Genomic DNA, 18,817 nt, shown 5'->3' on the forward strand with positions numbered 1-18,817 from the left:
CTGTGATTTCAGCAGAGCAGCTTGCATTCTAAAAAAATCATCAAGCAGTATTACCATCATTGGTATTACCACTTACTTGCCTTGGTTTGCCAATAATGAACCCTGCTCCTCACAAAAAAGTTTCTGTACCAAGATCTTCTTCTCTTGCTTTAGCCGTTTCTTTTCTTCTCTTGTCACGGTCGTTTGTAAGAGGAAAGTTATTATACGCATGCGCAGTAGAGTTTAAAATAATTTAAAATTTTTAAAATGGCTACGGATGCAAAACTTATCATTGACAACGAGTAACTTGTTTAATTTTAGATAATTAAATAGGCTTTTAACTATTTTTTAAATGAAATTATTGTGAAAATAACTTTCACCTGTACTAAGAAATGTTTTAAATAAAATACAAAACCTCTGAATGTGAATAAAATCTACTTTCAGCTATAGCTACTTTTACTGTTTTTGTTTATAATCTTTAAACCTTTTTTAAAAAAATTTTGAGCGTAGAAATTTTTAAATTTTTATTTATTCAGCAAGATGAACCTTTTATCTTTTTTGCATTTTTTGCTTATATGAGGATTCAATTTTTTTTGCAGGGTTAAAATAAAATCTTAATCGTTATGTATATATATATATATATATATATTTATATATTTATAAAGTGAAATAGATTTCAAAGAGAAAAGAGAAAGAGATTTCAAAAAGAGTATAAATATATAGGAATTGGTTGATAAATATGAATGAATTACTAGGATTTGTAAAAAAAAAAATTATATAATTGTATATATATACCATTTTTTAAATAGTCTAATATTAGATAAAATGGAACTTCACAACAAAAATATTAAACTCCTTTGCAGAATTTTTGGACAGTTACTTTGTAAAAAGCATTATTTTACAGGAGAAATTCTTAAAGTAAAATTAGAGAAGCTGTTTCATGTTGAAATGACAGATTTGGAATTTGTCCATCCTCCAAAAATGTGTAAAAAATGTTATTGTACAATAAACAATGTGCTTTCAAGAAAAACATTAACTGCCCTTTGTCTCTGTACTAAATGGAAACCTATTCTAACACGCTTTCTTCTTCCATCATTTAGTTTCTAGGCATAAATAAATAAAAATTCAATTTTATACAAATTTAATACATCAACATTTATGCGGATATTGCAAAATCTTAATTCTATCATTAGAACAATCAAACTTTCCTATAACTTTCAGATATTTACAGTTGTCATTTGCACTACACTGGGTGACATTAACCAGGGTCAAGTCGTCATGTAGTGGCCCAAAGACTTTTTGAGCGCCACTCAAAAAAGGTTTGAAGGTTTAAGGTTCCGAAACAAGAAAGAATCCAAAAATGATAATTTAAAATCAGTGCATGTTTAGATAAAATACCTTAACCAATATGCATGTTAGGTAAAATAACTTAACCAATATACTGCTATGCAAACGGTTACAGAATTTTAAAAAATAAGTATTTTACCTGCTCCTACTGGAGCGCTCTTTCTATATGTTATAAATGTTACAAAGATACAAGTAAAGCTAGACCTTAGTTTACATTATTATAATCTGAATATAATTTGTTAATTAATATTTTTGTGAAGAATAAGGCCACTGCCTCAAATATATATATATATATATATATATATATATATATATATATATATATATATATATATATATATATATATATATATATATATATATATATATATATATATATATATATATATATATATATATATATAATGTTATTAGCATATAACTATATTATGTTATAATATATTATACAATATTATGTTACTAACATATAACAATATTATGCTCTCTTCTTTAAGAATATTGAGCTCTCTATTTGTCGAATACACTAACAATGTTAGTGTATTTTACAAATAGAGTGCTCAATATTCTTAAAGAAGAGAGCAGTAATAAAAAAGTCAAACATTTATCTAGTTTTTTGTTCTTTGACATATATATATAGTAACATCGGAAAAGAGTACCATAGCAACAGGTTACAAAAGTTTAATGATTAAGATTTTCTTTTAACCCTGCAAAAAAAATTGAATCCTCATATAAGCAAAAAATACAAAAAAGATAAAAGGTTCATGTTGCTGAATAAATTTAAATTAAAAAATTTCTATGCTCAAAAATATTTTAAAAAAGCTTTAAAAATTGTAAACAAAAACACTAAAGTTGCTTTAGCTGAAAGTAGATATTATTCACATTCAGAGGTCTTGTAATTTATTTGAAAAATTTTTTTGTACAGCTGCAAGTTATTTTCAAAATAATTTCATGAAAAAATAGTTAAAAACCTATTTAATTATCTAAAATTAAACAAGTTACTCGTTGTCAATGATAAGTTTTGCATCCGTAGCCATTTTAAAAATTTTAAATTATTTTAAACTCTACTGCGCTTGCTTATAATAACTTTCCATTTATTTCGAAAGTCTAAACGACCGTGTTGTGACTGATCATATTTGTAATGAAAGGTTATAAGAAATATGTAATATTATTTCCGTACAACGAATCCAGGTATGCAATCTAGACCATCCGTAACTCGTGATACTAATTTTCATTTTCAAGCCTAGAAGCCACTTTAGTGAAGTCGTTCATTTGCTTCATATTGTACATGTAGACCAAGAAGGCGTATCCGTTAACACCTAAGCTACTTTTCCATCTATGGTTGTTAGAAAAAGTTCTTGGTTTGCTTGGACTTTTTTACCATTTTTGTTATTAATTATAGACGGCCGCAAAGAATTCATTTGGCTCTTAATTTCAGTTACAAAGGCTTTAGTTTTCTCGGGAGTCTCTTTGCAAAATTCTATGCATATAGGTCAACAAAAACAAACAGACAAAGGTGCCGTATTTTGCCAAACAACTGCGCCAGTTAGGCACCAAAGAACTTATAAACAAATTAGCATCAGAAATAAGTTTAGATTCCACTAGAAGTTTCTGCTTGTATTGGCTCAGGCCAGAGAAACCATCTCAGCCCCATTTACTATATAAAAGTAAATGTATGAACTCAATACTGCACTCGGAATCGATGGTCAAAATTCTAGCTACTGTGTGATCCAAGAAATCTTACAGTTCCAGAATTTTACATGTGTTTTCATAATTTCCAAATGCAGAAGATAGTGCATAGCAGGTCTGCTTAGTTTCCTGCATTTTATAATATGTTGGGAATATGGAACAATTTCATTCATTTGTCACCTTCCTCATGTACAAATATTGTGCTTTTGTTTGATCTAAATCAATGAACACGCTGAGTGGTTCTTCACCTGTAAGCATATTTTTCTGGCTAGCGTTTTCCATAAAACTCAATTTTTAAGTTAGTTTTGTCTTAATTAGCACTCCTTAATGATTCTACAAGTTTTGCTTCTGCTCCTTCTCCTATTGAATGTAGCGCCTGAAGATATGTATTAAAGATATGCTCGAATCCATATTCCTTACGTAAAATGGTATTTTTTCTTTTTTTGCTGAATTCTGACAAATGAGAAACGTACGGTTTTCCGCGTTTTTAAAAAGAAGTAGATGGCGCAGAGTCGGTAATTTTGTCTTCTGAGTTCGGTAAAGATCCATAAAATTTATAATCCAACAAATCGCTCTTTCTTGATAAAAAAGCTTCCTTTTTCCATGACACCTGTGTCCATCGTTTATTAAACGACGGAATAATGTGCCTTTGAATATCACTAAGGATGAAACACAAGTTGTCCTCAGAAACTTGATAATTTTCATTCAAAATGGTTTAAAGTGCCTCCACTGTCCTTCTTCCATCAATATAGGAAAGCAGTAATTTACACTTCGAACACTTAAAAGTTGTCATTTTAACAAGTCACTAAATTAACGTACGTAACATTCAATTAAGCATGGGAATTTCGGCCTTCGAAATCGACGAAATTAAACGAAATTCGTGTTTCAATTTCGTATCGAAATTTATATTGAATTTCAAAAGACGAAATTTTTAAACATTACAAATTCACGAATTTCGAAATTAAAACTTATGTTTAATTTCGTGTCAATTTCGTTACTTTCAATGACCCGAAATTATACGAAATTTTTTCGCGAAATTAAACAATCCAAAAAATCGAAATTTCGTTCTCAATTTCGATCCGAAATTGAAACACGAATTTCGTTTAATTTCGTCGATTTTGAAGGCCGAAATTCCCATGCTTACATTCAATAGTAAAACGTGTCGGTTTAATTTCCACTGGGAATTTGTTATACTCATATAAATATTTCAACTCTTTATATATTGGCAGTGAACATTCACCACAAAATGAGTGAAAAAACACAAGAATGCCATGGTATGAAAAAAATATTGATATTAAATTAAAAAATTAATAACAAACTATTGCTATAAATGAACAAAATTTGAAACCACGACAAACAGCGGTTTTCTGTTTTTTTTTTTACTTTTATCACTATTTTCGGAAACGGCAAGTTTCTGCATTTCATTCTTATACATGTTTTTAATAAACACCTAGGCTACAATACTATATTAAATGTAAAGCGTGGGGAAGTGTGGGTAACTACCAAAAATCTCAGTGAACTTGAAAGGTTTTTTTTTCATTTATTTTGTTGTTCAATTAATTACTCCTAAACTGAATTATATGATTAAAAATGTATAATTTTTTTAAAACCTCCAGAAGATGAGCTGTTCAAGAATGTGCAATACTTTATAATTATTTTTAGAAAGTTTTATAGAAAATCAACTTTTAACGTGATGAAGGAAACAGGTTTGAGTTGAACATCCACAAAAAGAATACACAGTACGGCTCCAAAAACTATTAAACAAAATTGAAATGTAATGTAATTGCGTCATTATTAAAAATAATTTATGGTTGCTGCTGTTCTACCATTTTCAGCAGTGCCACATCAGCGTTCATATGATAGAGTAGTAGTTTTTAAAAAAGACTATAAATAGTAATAAGCTTATTGAGTTTATTACCATTTATACTGTTTTTAATAACAGTGTAAATAGTTTATAATACTATAAAACACTGTAACAGTATATTTAATTAGTAATAAACTTGCTGAGTTTATTGCTATTTTTAGTGTTTTTTAAAAAAATATATAAATAGTGATAAACTCAACAAGGTCTGAGTTTTTAAGGTTTTGTTCTGGGTGGAAATTATAAGGCGCTTTTCGCCTATTATCCAGAAGTTGAAAACACATATAAAATTAAACACCAAATAGAGGGATTCGCAAATAATGAAATTAATACCGCTCATAATAGACTCCAACCAAGAGATTATTTCTGTATTAGTTTTTTTCAAAGGCATTGTCAAAGTTCAAGTTACGAATATGGTTTTCTATCATGCGTTTGTTATCTTTAAAACAAAGGGATGGTTTTGGTCAATCGAAAAGAACACCGAAAGTATAACAGTTCATTGTTCTAAAAACTTGGTAAATAAAAGAGATTTTTATAGAATGAAAAAAAGGAATTTCAATTCACTTTGTAAAATTAAACCTCAAATAATCACTCTAGGTAAAGGAACAATTATGAATTTAGCAAGTTTAATTTACCACGGGAATTTTCTGAAAAGTCCTAACGACTTTATTAAGAGTAATTGTCAAAGGTTTGCTGCAGAAGTATTTACCAAAACTAATAGAAATGATCTTTATTGGCATCCAGGCGTCAAAATACCGGACAGTCTTGATTTTTCTTTCTTCCCACTAAATGGATTTGTAATTTTTAATAACTTTTATACTGTAATAATTTTATAAAGTTTATATGCACGCATAAATGGAAGTAAAAACTAAACAAACACTATTTAGTAGTGATTTGATTGTAGATATAACATATAATAGTACTGAACCAATTTTTTTTTAGGTTAATCGGGTGACTTTTAAGTCCCCCTCAAGACTAAAGTTGTTAAGAAATTGTGCTTCAAAAAAGGAAAAATATGGTATGTTCAGAGTGTTTGATGGGGATTTAAGTGAAAAAGTTATTTCCGTTTTTTTTTTTTGTTATTTGTTATCTATATTTTCATTTTAAAAGGGTACGTCATCATGTTTTTTACATATTCTTGGTTAAAACGATATTTACGAAAGGAAAAAATGAAAGTTTAACGTTACGCAAGAGGTTATGAAATCAGCAAATTATGTATTTTCATACTTAAAGTTCATTCAGATCGACAGCCGGAAAAATTCCCGCCTAAATCAACCAAAAAAACAAACTATTTTGAACTAAACAAGTCATTTACCATTTAATAAAAATCATTACAAATACTATCAAGACAAAAATTATGCATTAATTGAAATAAGTTTTTTAAAATGAACAAAAAAGTCTACAATTTCCTTTTCTTCAGTTTAGAAAGTGATATCAGGTTTTCTGATAGTTTTTTTTTGTAATATTACTTTTCCCCACACCAAAAACCTTGAAAGTTGACCTTACTTTGTCGACAGTTAAAAGTCTGTTCTGCTTGTCATCTTCATTTTCGTATATTTGCACAAACTGCTGCATCATTCCGATTGCTCGTTCAGAATGATCATTGACAACAATTAACATTTTGGCAAAGTTTTCAAAATTCTTAAACGAGGACTGGGTGTGCCAATATTGGGGTGGAAGTGACAACCAGTCTCTCACTCTCTGATTATCCAACCTTATAATTGAAAAAATTAAATATGAAAACTCATTAACCAAAAGAGAGAGGGTTGGTACCTTCATATTATTTATGAAATTAATCTCGTCTATTCGATCTTTGCTTCTACGCTTAAAAAAATATGGATCCGGCATTTGGAAGGAAAGCAAAGCATCTGCAATGGCTGTTTTTTTATCCATAGAAAAATTTTTACCCAAAAGAGCCAAGGGAATAATCGTTGAATCAAGATACCATGTAAGCTTATAAAGAGATGCCAATACAGCGTCTACTGCCTCCGGATTGGAGCAAACTTTCTTATACTCATTCATCTGAAAGATTGCATCAAGATCCGACGCAGGAGATTGAATTGCTTTATGTGCTTGAAGGTACCACCTTGTGTAAAAACATACTATGAACTCGCAGATGAGTTTCAAATCTTCGCGTAGATTATCATTTTCTTGCACAAATGTCAGTTGCTTGCACAAAAGCTGAATTTTAAGGTAGTATAAACTCTTGCCTAAAAACCTAGCATGATGAACATCTCCAGTTTTCTTTAATTTGAAATACGCAGAAGGGGATAAATACTGCATGGTTAATTCAGCCAACTCTCTTCGGTCATTTCTCATATTGCGTTTTTTAGTAATATAGTCTTAGCTTTCTATTTTTAAAAGAAGCTAGTTGTTTCTTGGTAGACATTCGAGAAAAATGTGTCATAAACTTTTTTGTGATTCTTAGTATGATTCAAACGTTTTAAATTTTGTTAAGAACGTAATAAACTATTTAAAAATTAATATGTACAATTACTTAACTGGTTCTTTTTAGTCTTTGATCAACTTTTGTTCTAAATTTGAGTGTGTCCACCATGTTTTGTACGATACTGATATATATATATATATATATATATATATATATATATATATATATATATATATATATATATATATATATGGGCATACACACACACACACACTTATCTTAATTGACTAAAAATTACTTAACAATAGCTATTTACTTGGTATTAATCTGGTTTGACCAGAATAATACCAAGTAAATAGCTATAGTTATGTTTATACTAAACTATTGTTACAATAATAATTTCAAACAGCTTCTCCTGCATTAAATAAGTCAATTTTTTATTAAACTGGCTTAATGCTGTTCAGAAAATTTTATTAGGCCTTGAATAGCTTTGATTAATTCTAGATACAAATTCATAAAAAGTTTTGTATCACAAATAGTAAATTTAATATAAGTATCATAAATGTAAATAACAACAAATTTAAATAATGACATAAATATATTAACAATAAAAAATAATAATGTACATACATGTCAAAAAAAATACAATTTTCATATAAAAAGTTTCTTAATAGCACATTTTTGACATGCTTTGATAATTGTTTTTATAAGTGTTTTCTTTCCAATTATTTTGCTCCGAGCTTTTGAAAATTAAGAAAACAACTCTAAACCAAAAACATGTGTTTAAAATATTGGCCTTTAGTTAATTAGGAGCCAAAAGTTTTTTTCTGTATTCTATAAGAAAATATTTTTATTAGAGGTATCATTTATATATATGAAAATTGTTCTGTGCTTTTGAAATTAAAAAAAATAAATCTGAACTATAATTAAGCTAAATAATATTAAAATATTTTTAAGTTTTTTGCTTACACACTATATTTGGTATAGGAAGTCTTGAAAAAATGTAAAGAGTACATTTTTTAATCACTTGTAAATATGATAAACATAACAACTTTATAAATAAATAAAAAGGAAAAAGAAAAAATTCAAAAAATACTTTTTGTAGTTTCCGAATGTACCAACTTTTTAAGTACCGAGTAAACCTAGTAAAAATTAGATTTAGACCAAAGACAACCAATAATACAAATTTAAGGCATTTTTAAGAGATGGTATTAAAGAATATTTTTAGCTATCTGATTAAGAGAAAAATTATTACGATGAATGCATGTTTTAATAACAAATGTTGCTTATGATTAGAATATAAATACTCTTTAAGAAATGTATCTAACCGACTTACCTATACTGTCCTGATTTCTCAATATCTTCTAAAATGATATTTGGAATTGGAAGATTGGAATCTTTTTGTTCAATAGCTTAAAGTATTTCTATTTAAATCATCATAATAATGTATTTATTAATTTATAATCGTTTAAAGATTGGAGCTATTATTCAATGTCTTCTCGATGAATTGTTCTTAATACCTTAACTTATCACAAAAGAAGAAAAGAATTGAATAAATTTTAGAAATTAGTTCACTGTTATCATAAATTTATTGAACTTTACAACTTGTACATTTGATAATGATTTTGAAAACATAGCACTAAAGAAATTCTAGGCATTTTTAGCTGATTTTATGTATGAAATAGGTTTTTCAACACAGTACATGTTGATCAGTTGAAGATTACATGCAAAAAGTTTTCAACACATTTCTTTGCCTTTCTCACAAATCCTGAGGGCTAAATCAATGCGTAGAATAAGCGCAAATTTCCTAGAGTGAAAAATGTCAAGATTTTTTATAATTTTTATCAAAAAATCTGTTAAAATGTCTCAACTAACTTCTAAGGTAGTGGTTTAGAAAAGAAGAATGTTTATGGGGCACTAATAGTACTGTCATATAAGGTTTTATATAGAAAAAGGTGCATATGCTGTAAATATTGCTCAATCAAGAACAACAGTTTTGAACCCCCACACCAAAAATTTTGATAAAGCGTGTACACGTAATAAATGTGAAAGAATAAGCACGTCATTTTTGTTCAGTGGTTGTATTAAAATCTTTTTAATTGTTTTGTATTTTGTTTACAACGTGTTGTGGTTACAAAAAAATATGCTAGTTTTTGGATTTAACTTGAAATTAGTTTTAAAAATGACAAAAGAAGAAGACATAAGAGAAAAAATTATGCACGAATATTTACAAAATCTTAATAGTAGCTACAATTCGATATTAAAATCGTTGCAAATACATCCATACACCGTTAGTCGTGTTATTCAACGTTTTTCTCAAACAAAATCGATCAAACGCAAATCTGGTGGTGGAATAAAGGAAGGTTTTAAAGATATAAAACTAGTTAGAAAACTGGTTAACAGTTTTAAGAATAACCCAAGCCTTTCACTCAGGGAACGCGCAAAAATATATGGAGTTTCTCATAGTTTCGTTGCAAAAGTTAGAAACAAACATGGTTTTCATTCTTTCAAAGCACAAAAAGTGCCCAACCGTTCTGAAACCCAACAAAAAAGTGCAAGAACCCGCGGCAGAAAGTTGTATGACAATTTTATTTCTAAAAATTTCTGTTTTATTGAAGATGATGAAACTTATATCAAGTACGATCATCAACCTGGTGTTGTTTATTATATTGCCAAATATAGAGGAAAAGCAGATAAGAAATTTAAATACACAAAACATGACAAGTTTGCTAAAAAAGCTTTGATTTGGCAAGCTATTTGCTGTTGTGGCAAAAAATCAGCACTTTATATTTCTCAGTCCACACTTTCTGGTCAAATATATGTTAAAGAATGTTTACAAAAACGCCTTTTACCTCACATTAAATCACACAATAACAGACCTGTGTTCTGGCCTGATTTAGCACCAATTCATTATTGTAGACTAGCTATGGAATGGCATAAAAAGAATAATGTGAAATTTGTGCCTAAAACAGAAAATCCTCAAAACTGCCCAGAATTGAGAGTTATTGAAAAGTACTGGGCTATTATTAAAAGAAAAATGAAAAAAAAAAAAAAAAAAAAACCTTTGCAGAAACATTAAAGATATTAAAATATCATTTAAAAAAGCATCAAATAGTTTTGATTCTTATTCTGTGCGCGAGCTTATGGGTACCACTAAAGCAAAAGCTCGAAATTTTATTAGATTCCCACAGGAATAATTAATTTTTTTTTTAACGTTTGATTTTCTTATATTATTGTATTAAAATTATTACTTGGTTCGAAATAAAAATTGAGTACTTTTTTTTAGCTGTTTTTCTACTTTCACATTTATTTCGTGTACACGCTTTAAGAACATGAAAATCCTTATTTTATAAAGTTGTTGGTATATTCAACTTGAGCACATGTGCTATCCACCTTATAGCCTGGGGGCTTGTAATAGGCTAATATCGGAAAAGTTTTGCACTGAAAGTGAAAAAAAAAAAAAAAAAACTCAATACTAAAACTACCTTAACTTTGGTTATACTGCAGGGATCGGGATAAATTTTAAGCCAAATCTTGGTATTGGCATTTTCTACATTGCCACCAAATTTAACTGGTCTATGAACAATGGTATGGATTTTTTAGCAGTTTTGATATGTCAAAAAAGAAGATAAATTTTTTCCATTTTTGTAACTTCAAAGTCTGTATTTTCCCGCAGACGTACCTAAAAGATTTTAAAATTTTCAACAGTTGACCCTTGGATGAGTACACTATCACCCCTTATAAGTGGCATTCTCAGGTCAGCAAGGTTGGCAATACCGGATTTTATGATAACAGTGAAAAAATGACAATTTGAATGAGGAATTTAATAAATAACAAACAATACTTAACAAAGTTCAAGTTAAAGATAAAAATAAAAGCTAAACTTTGATATATTTAAAAAAATAATGAGTGAGATTCCGACTTTGATGTCCGTTTAAAGAAAAGCCAACGAATAATATTGAATAAGAGAAATCAACAGTTACCTTAATGGAGAAAACTACCTATTTAAAAATTTGGTATTAAGAAAATCTATACTACTTGTAATTTATTATTATTTTAAATAACTTATAAAAAATGCTAAACACTATAACAAATTATCTTTTCAACCACTGCAGTTAGAACACACTGAAGTTCCTGGGATTTTTTAGGATATTGAACTAACATAAAAAAACATACAGACCGTGAAAAACCCCAAACCTGTTCGCTATTTTGACAATTGGATTCCAAAAAATGTCATCTTTGTTTGTTTTGTTAAATACTGTTGCAGCAAATCCTTAACAATTACTCATTATAAAGTGGTATGGACTTACCAGTAGGTTGCCGGACTAGATTAAATTTCCTAAATCCATAATAGTTCCCTTACCTGTGGCGTCTATTTCAAATTTAATTTTCGAATATAAATTGCAATTCCCTTGGTAATAATCTCTCACATTTTGTAACTGTATAGAACATTGAATCGTTATATCTTCGGTGTTTTTTTCAATTGACCAACACCAACCATTTGTTTTAATGACAACAAATGCATGATACAACATGATACAAAACCGTTTCTATAAGTTGAAAATTTGACAATGGGTTGGAATGAACTGATACATCAATTATTTCTTGATTGAAGTCTGTTCAGTGCAATATTGATTTCATTTCTTCCAAATCTTTTATTAGGAACTCATTGTTATCTGGACTTTCAACTTCTGGATAATAATGGATACTCGGCCTATAATGTCCACCCATTATTCTTTTGCAACTTGGATTTCCCATTCCAGAAAAACAAAAAATGCTAAAAGTAAAAGTATTGTTATGATTATACCATTTTCATCATAAAATTATAAATGCATTTAAACATATACATCTATTCTAGTTAGCTTTATAATTCATTATATAAGACTTTGATCTCAATTTTAAGTAAATCTTGATCAAAGAGTTAAACTCTTTCACTATCGCGGTTTTTTTAAAAAAACTTTACGCCGTGACCGCACTAATTTAAAAAAAAAAAAATTAAGATCACATATTATTCAAAACTTATAGAAATTCAAGTAGTAAATCTCTTTGAAACCATAACAAACTATATATGTAAAGAAAGCTAAAGAAAAGATCTTTTTAAAAATATAAAAGTTAAATACATAGCATTTTATACTGGAAAATGCAAGGAGTTTAAAAACATTTTTTGTTGAAAGAAAAAAATAAATAAATCAAAAGCAAAGTTCTTTTATATATCTTAAGAATAAAATATTTTAAAAGACATTTCTAACAACTTAAATAGGCAATGGAATCTATCATAAGTAATAAAAAATAGTTTTACTTTTCTTTTGAGAATAGAAAAAAGCTAAAACCAGTTTTTTTTAGAACTGAGTTTAGAAAATTAAAAAAGAAAAAAATTAATTAGTTTGTAAAATGTGCTTGAAAAAAAAAAAAATTCTCTAGTACTTCTAATGATAAAAGAAATTATCTTGAATGGTAAGTCAAAAAGACAATCTTTATGATGCAAATGAGGTTCATTACTGCAGCCAGAGCATGTTAAATTTGTGCGCTTTCTATTGACAGGAGTACTACAGACTACACAATTTCTATCGCTTTCAACATATTAAATCAAATGTCTTGTATTGTTGAATCTTTCTAAGACTGGATTTAAAACTTGTGGAACTCTTTTTAAAAGTGTAGAATTATCAGGCATCATGGTAATAAAAGAATTAACTAGTTCTTCAATAAGATTCTCCCTAAATTTTTTTAGAGTAACTCTTTTTGAATTATGTGAACGAGTTTACAAATATAATATGTAAGAGTTAGCTTGAGTTACTTCTATCAGCCAATTAAAATTTTTTTATCAGCCAATTAAAACTTATCAGCCAATTAAAACTTTCAGACTAATTTTCTGACTCACTATAATCTTCATTTAACCATTCAAGCATTATTTTAGAAGCTTCATTGGCACTGTACGTTACTTTCAACGATTTCATTTTGGTAGCGGTTAAAAAAAACCACAAACTTTGTAATATAATAAATTGCTATAATTTATACAATATGGCTGTTACTTTTTATTAATAATGCAGAGAATTAAGTACACTTTTTGAATAAATCAGTAAAATGAGTCATAAATTAGTACTCATGTTCAAAACATGATAAATAACGAAGCACATCAGAAAGCCGCTACCAGCGGCTTGTGGTTAAAATAATTAAAAACAAGAGCCGCTGTCAGCGGCTTGTGGTAGGGAAAGAGTTAAAAAGGCTTATTTAGCTTACATTTCATAAACTTTCATTATATAATGGATAACAAATGAACATTTTATACTTTTCTTAAAGTACTGACGACAAAACATTTGTTTTAAAACTGCTTAAACTATTTTAAAACTGCTCTTCAGAGATAAAAAATTAAATTGACAAATATTTTCGAAAACATTTTCTGTTAAACAAAAACAGTTTCAGATTGAAAGTCATATAAAGTTTTGGATATTTTCAGAACAGTGGTGTGTCTCTTTTGAGTTAATAAGGTAAATTTAACAATTAAAAAATGTAAACACTTCATGGCCTACTAAAGTGACAGGCCGAGTAAACGTAGGGTTTTAAAGATAACTGTAGGCGAGTTTTTATTTTAATAACTTTTGATAAGGCGCGATCAAGGTAAAGGACGTGGTCTTTCAGTTTTAAATGCAATGAATTTCAATTATATTGAATGTGTATTAAATTTTATATGCAATGAATTTCAATTATATTGAATGTGAATTATTAATTTACTTTCTCTTTAGATCTAAATAATTATATTCATAAAATATAGTTTTTACGATGTTCGCCTTCCAAATAAAAAAAATGTGGATCAACGAAAAATATAGATAAGTGTTATACCTCGAGATAATGTTCCAGATGGCCCAAACACTTTTATTTGTGAAGATCATTGGCCTAAAAACTATGAAAAAGTTTTAGTTTACGGAATGTTATGACCAAGACATCCACCATCTGTATTTTCTTGTGTAAATTCATGTCAAATTCCAACTCTACAGGCACCACCAAGACCAACAAGTAAATCATTACCACCCTTTTGAAGTATTGTGCCTGATAAAATTGAGAATTTTGTAAAAGCTGACAATATTTCTCCCTTTGATGATTTGTTTGAAAAAATGTCTAAATCTATATTTTTTTCTTTTTCAATAATACCAAACATCTATGAAAACTATTTACACCTTCAATCTGCTGATAATAGACAACTTGGGTGTTCCAAAGTTTATTTTAAAGATAAAAAGTGATTTATCCTTTGATAGCTACCACTGTGGTGTTAAATGCACCATAAAACCTCTTTCTTACAATCATATAAATACTATTGACTGTATTAGTCGTCTCAATGCTGCAATACACTATCTGAATTCTTTACCAATTGATCACAAAAAAAGTATTATTATTGAACGGATGTTAAGTATGAACTCCTTAGTGTTTATTGGTGAAAAAAAATATTCTCCTGATCTGGTTGCCAGGGCATTTGATTATTTTTCATTGTCTAGAACTCTTTATTCTCGATTTCGTGATGACTATGAACTACCAAGTATATCACTGATAACAAATTTGATACCAAAAGTTAGAATTGTTGGAAATGATGACTTTTTAAAGTTACAAATGTTCTATTTCTCAAAGACTGGTCATTCTACTAATTCATGAAATTTATGTTAAAACACAGTTAACATATCAAGGGGGAAACATTTTTAGTAAATCTGTTAACTCCCCAAATGAATTGGGAAAAACAGTTTTGGGTTTAATTATTTGTTCTTTGTTTGGTGGAAAATAGTTTTTGTGTAAAGCATTACTAGGAATAGGTTTAGATGCTATATTTCAGTATGGTCAAACAATGCAAACAATTGAAACAATAAAAATTTGTGGTGGATCTGTTGATGCTTTTTTTTGCGACAATAATAAAGTAAATAAAATGTTTTTTTGGAATGTTTAATCTCCGTTACACTTGGTGCACTAATGATAATACTTTTCTTCTTTATGGTTTTGTTCATTTAATAAAATCTATTCGCAATAATTGGCTCACTGAAAAATGCCAAAAACTATATTTTACTTATGAAGGTGTTTCAAGAACTGCAAAATGGTCAGATCTTAAAAAACTTTTTTAATTTGAAAAAGATGCTGTTATAAAACAAATGAAACTAAATGAAACTACAATTTTTCCTAAACCAATCGAACGTCAAAATGTGCCAGCTTGTTTAAAAGTATTTTGTGATGAGACTGTAGCTGCTTTAAAAACTCACTCATCCATAAAAAATATTGATAACACTAGTGTTTTTTTTTTTTTTTTTTTATCTATTTTAATCAAATTTTTTAAATAGTGTATGTTAAAGGACTTTATGAAATTATTTGTACTAGAGATGAAAACCGTACTGTTTTTTCATCAAACAATGATGAACAATTGAACTTTCTTTTAAAAATGGCTGCTACGGTCAAAAAAATGGAACCTGAAAAACAAGGTCAAAGAATAAAAAATTTAACCAAATAAACATCTCGTGCTTTTTCCTATGCGTGTTGTGCAATGTTTGAACTAGTGAAAGATTTACTAATTACAACTCATAAGTATGTTTGTCTTGGACATTTTACTAATGACCCTATTGAGAAAGCATTTAGAAAACCTCGACAAGGATCAGGTGGTACCTACATGGTGACCGTAAAGTTCTGTCAGTACTTCACAATCAATTTATTTTTAAAGTAATATACATAAACTACTGAAATTACAGAAACAGATCAAGTAACATATGTAGTGTAAGTATACCAATAATTATTCAAATCGGTCTCCTTTTCGGTCCATTGTCAATAATAATCGATGACACCATGATTTTATGGCGGCACGAGTTGTTTCCATAGGAAACTTTTCCCATTCGCGGATCATCATTCGTTTCATTGAGTCCAAGTTGTGATATTGTCTGGCATTGACCTTGGAATCCAAAATATCCCACATGCAAAAATCAAGATTTCCTATTTTTCCTATGATGTATTTTGTATTTTATAAATATTAAACAAATATTCCAAAAAGATGGCACAAAAAAAATTTGCTGAAATATTGGTTTCATATCTAATTATTTAGAAGTTTCATCATTTGTGTGACATATTTAGAAGTTTCGTCATTTGTGTGACAAATGTAATTATGTAATGCAAGATGATACTTTGCTGAATGTTTTTCATTATCTTCCTGTTATAGAAAGCGATTTGTCTAAAGAAATTAAAATGTCTTTGGTTTGTATTGCTGGCTATGTCAGCAGAGAAGATCCTCTAGTTGAAGATATTTCATTTTGTTTTGACTAATTTGGAGAATATTTCAGAGAGATTAATCATGATGGGTTAACTTTGCCTGGTGATAACATCTGCTATTGGATATTTTATTTGCACATTTTATTTCACCATCTCTAAAAATGTCTCTGTCGTAATAGCTTATCTAATAGCTTTTTGATTGTATCTGACTTTTATGGATTTACCATTGTTTCAAAAAAACATTGCAGAATCCTTGGCAATATATTTTTTAACAATTATTGCCATCTTTACTCCCCGCGATCTTCATTGAAGATTGCGGCGAGTAAAGATGGCAATAATCGTGCAAGACTTGCATCGCAAAAAATAATGCCTTTATTCAACACAAAAAGACAGTTTGAGACAAGTCCAAACGGATCAGATAGTTGAACTTTATTACAGCTAAAATTTAAACATTTTTCAAAAATATTTTCCACATAACTTTAATTGTACATTACATTATGAACTGCAGAGCTTGTTTGCCAGAAACTCATTAAACAGTGTTTTTTCTTAAAAACTCAGCCTCCTCTAGCGGCAATTGAAGACATTAAAATATTTTCTTAAAAATTGTAACCATTTCTAACCTGATCATTGCGTAATGTTTAAACTCTAATACAACTCTAGTATATGCATAGAATTTGTTATTTTTATTTTACAAAAAAGGTCAGAAAACGTGTTTTTGTAAGAAAAATAAAACCCTAGCGCCAACTGAATATATAAAAAATATACAAAAAAGTTTGGCACAATTACTTTTTATTGCATTATGCAACTTTTCCACTCTATTACAATTTCAAATTCAAAAAAAGTTGTTTTTCAATACACCCTATTCAAAACATCGTATGCAACCAATGCAGCCGATATGTGCTTCGAAATACTTCCAGGTAAATGTCTGTTAATATCCAGTAACTTAATCATTGAACGCATTCCGACTAGTTTATGTGGTCAAATATTACCAAAATCTTGCGGTTTTTTTAAACCATATGAGATAATAACTGGATTAATTGATTCTGATTTTCGTGGGAAACTGTACATAGAACTAAAAAATAACTCCGATTCTATTATATTTTTCCAAACGATAAAATTGCGCAGTTGTTACTTTTTTTCTTGTGTTCGTTCCACAAAAATTCCGATTCGATATGTTTTAAAGAATGGTTTTGGTTCAACAACTTTTTAAGTCTGTTATATGTTTTATAAATTTAGTTAAATTAACGTGTCTACAATATGGATGTTGGATTTTGAGGGAATTATGTGTTCTAAAAATCACTGCTGCATCAGAGAAATTGGATTTGGGCTAATATTGCTGGACAATATAGGCTCACACAAATTTAGAATAAAGCAGTGCCATCCTTGTACTTTAATTGATGAATTATACTCCAAGTATGTCAAAGCTTATAAATACAGTCGTTATAATTTAGCTTATTACCCCAAGCGAACATGATGGACATACAAAAATTTTAAAGAAAGATTATTACAGTATATTAAGATAACTGATGTCGTTCTGTGTAAAGATGGAACACTTGAAAAACAGTTTTATTTGGAAAGTAAAATAATTTGCATTAATATTGGAGAATGGGGAGTACCCAAACTTTCTAAGCTACCATATATATATATATATATATATATATATATATATATATATATATATATATATATATATATATATATATATATATATATATATATATATATAGGGGAAAGGTGCCTATGATGGCATACTTAACTTTAACGTTTCTCTGAGTCATTACCTGAAAACTTAAAAAATAATTTTTGACATAGGTGTATTCCCTCTAGCATGCAGAATAATAATGAACCTCAGAATTTTTACTATTTTGCTTTTTTATAAGTTTATACCATTAAAAAAAAAAATACAAGTATGCCATCATAGGCAACTAACTGCTCCTATGATGGCACACTTTAAAGAAATTAGACAAACAAGATTTTTTTTGTTTTTTATTAATGGAAACACAACTTATCAAAAAAAGAAAATCAAAAATAAATATTTTGTCTATAAGCATAGTTCACATATAAATTTTTTTCTACTTCTCTTTATGCCTGCACATAAGCAATGATACCAAGATCTACATTTTTGACAACAAATCCATGGTTCTTTAGACAGCAAATAAGTTCATAACAATACAAAAATGCTGTCTCAGATTCGAAACCCATTACATTATTACTTCCTTTAATCTCCTCACTGCAGTATTTTTCTTCAACAGTCGTCTTTCTTTTTGTTTTTCTAGCAAATTTTTCCTTTTCTTTGTTATCTTTTTCTTTTCCCTTATCTTTTAATTCTT

The 18,817-nt window shown here is 28.5% G+C and overlaps 3 protein-coding genes and 1 pseudogene across 4 annotated transcripts in view; all 4 read right to left on the reverse strand.

The window, feature by feature from the left end:
* Positions 1-18,817, reverse strand: part of LOC145186651 (mannosyl-oligosaccharide glucosidase-like) — a 405,622-nt gene that overhangs the window by 204,054 nt on the left and 182,751 nt on the right. The window lies entirely within an intron of this gene.
* Positions 1-18,817, reverse strand: part of LOC149884515 (dynein axonemal assembly factor 4-like) — a 381,661-nt gene that overhangs the window by 180,093 nt on the left and 182,751 nt on the right. The gene's annotated exons all lie outside the window — the stretch shown is intronic.
* LOC145186554 (uncharacterized) overlaps positions 1-18,817 on the reverse strand; it is a 246,865-nt gene that overhangs the window by 45,297 nt on the left and 182,751 nt on the right. The gene's annotated exons all lie outside the window — the stretch shown is intronic.
* On the reverse strand, positions 6,295-7,430 carry LOC149884522 (uncharacterized; annotated as a pseudogene).

The sequence above is a fragment of the Hydra viridissima genome, unplaced genomic scaffold, assembly GCF_058129835.1.
Source record: "Hydra viridissima isolate aposymbiotic clone 2 unplaced genomic scaffold, HvirCarnegie_v1 scaffold_8, whole genome shotgun sequence".
Lineage (NCBI taxonomy): Eukaryota > Metazoa > Cnidaria > Hydrozoa > Anthoathecata > Hydridae > Hydra > Hydra viridissima.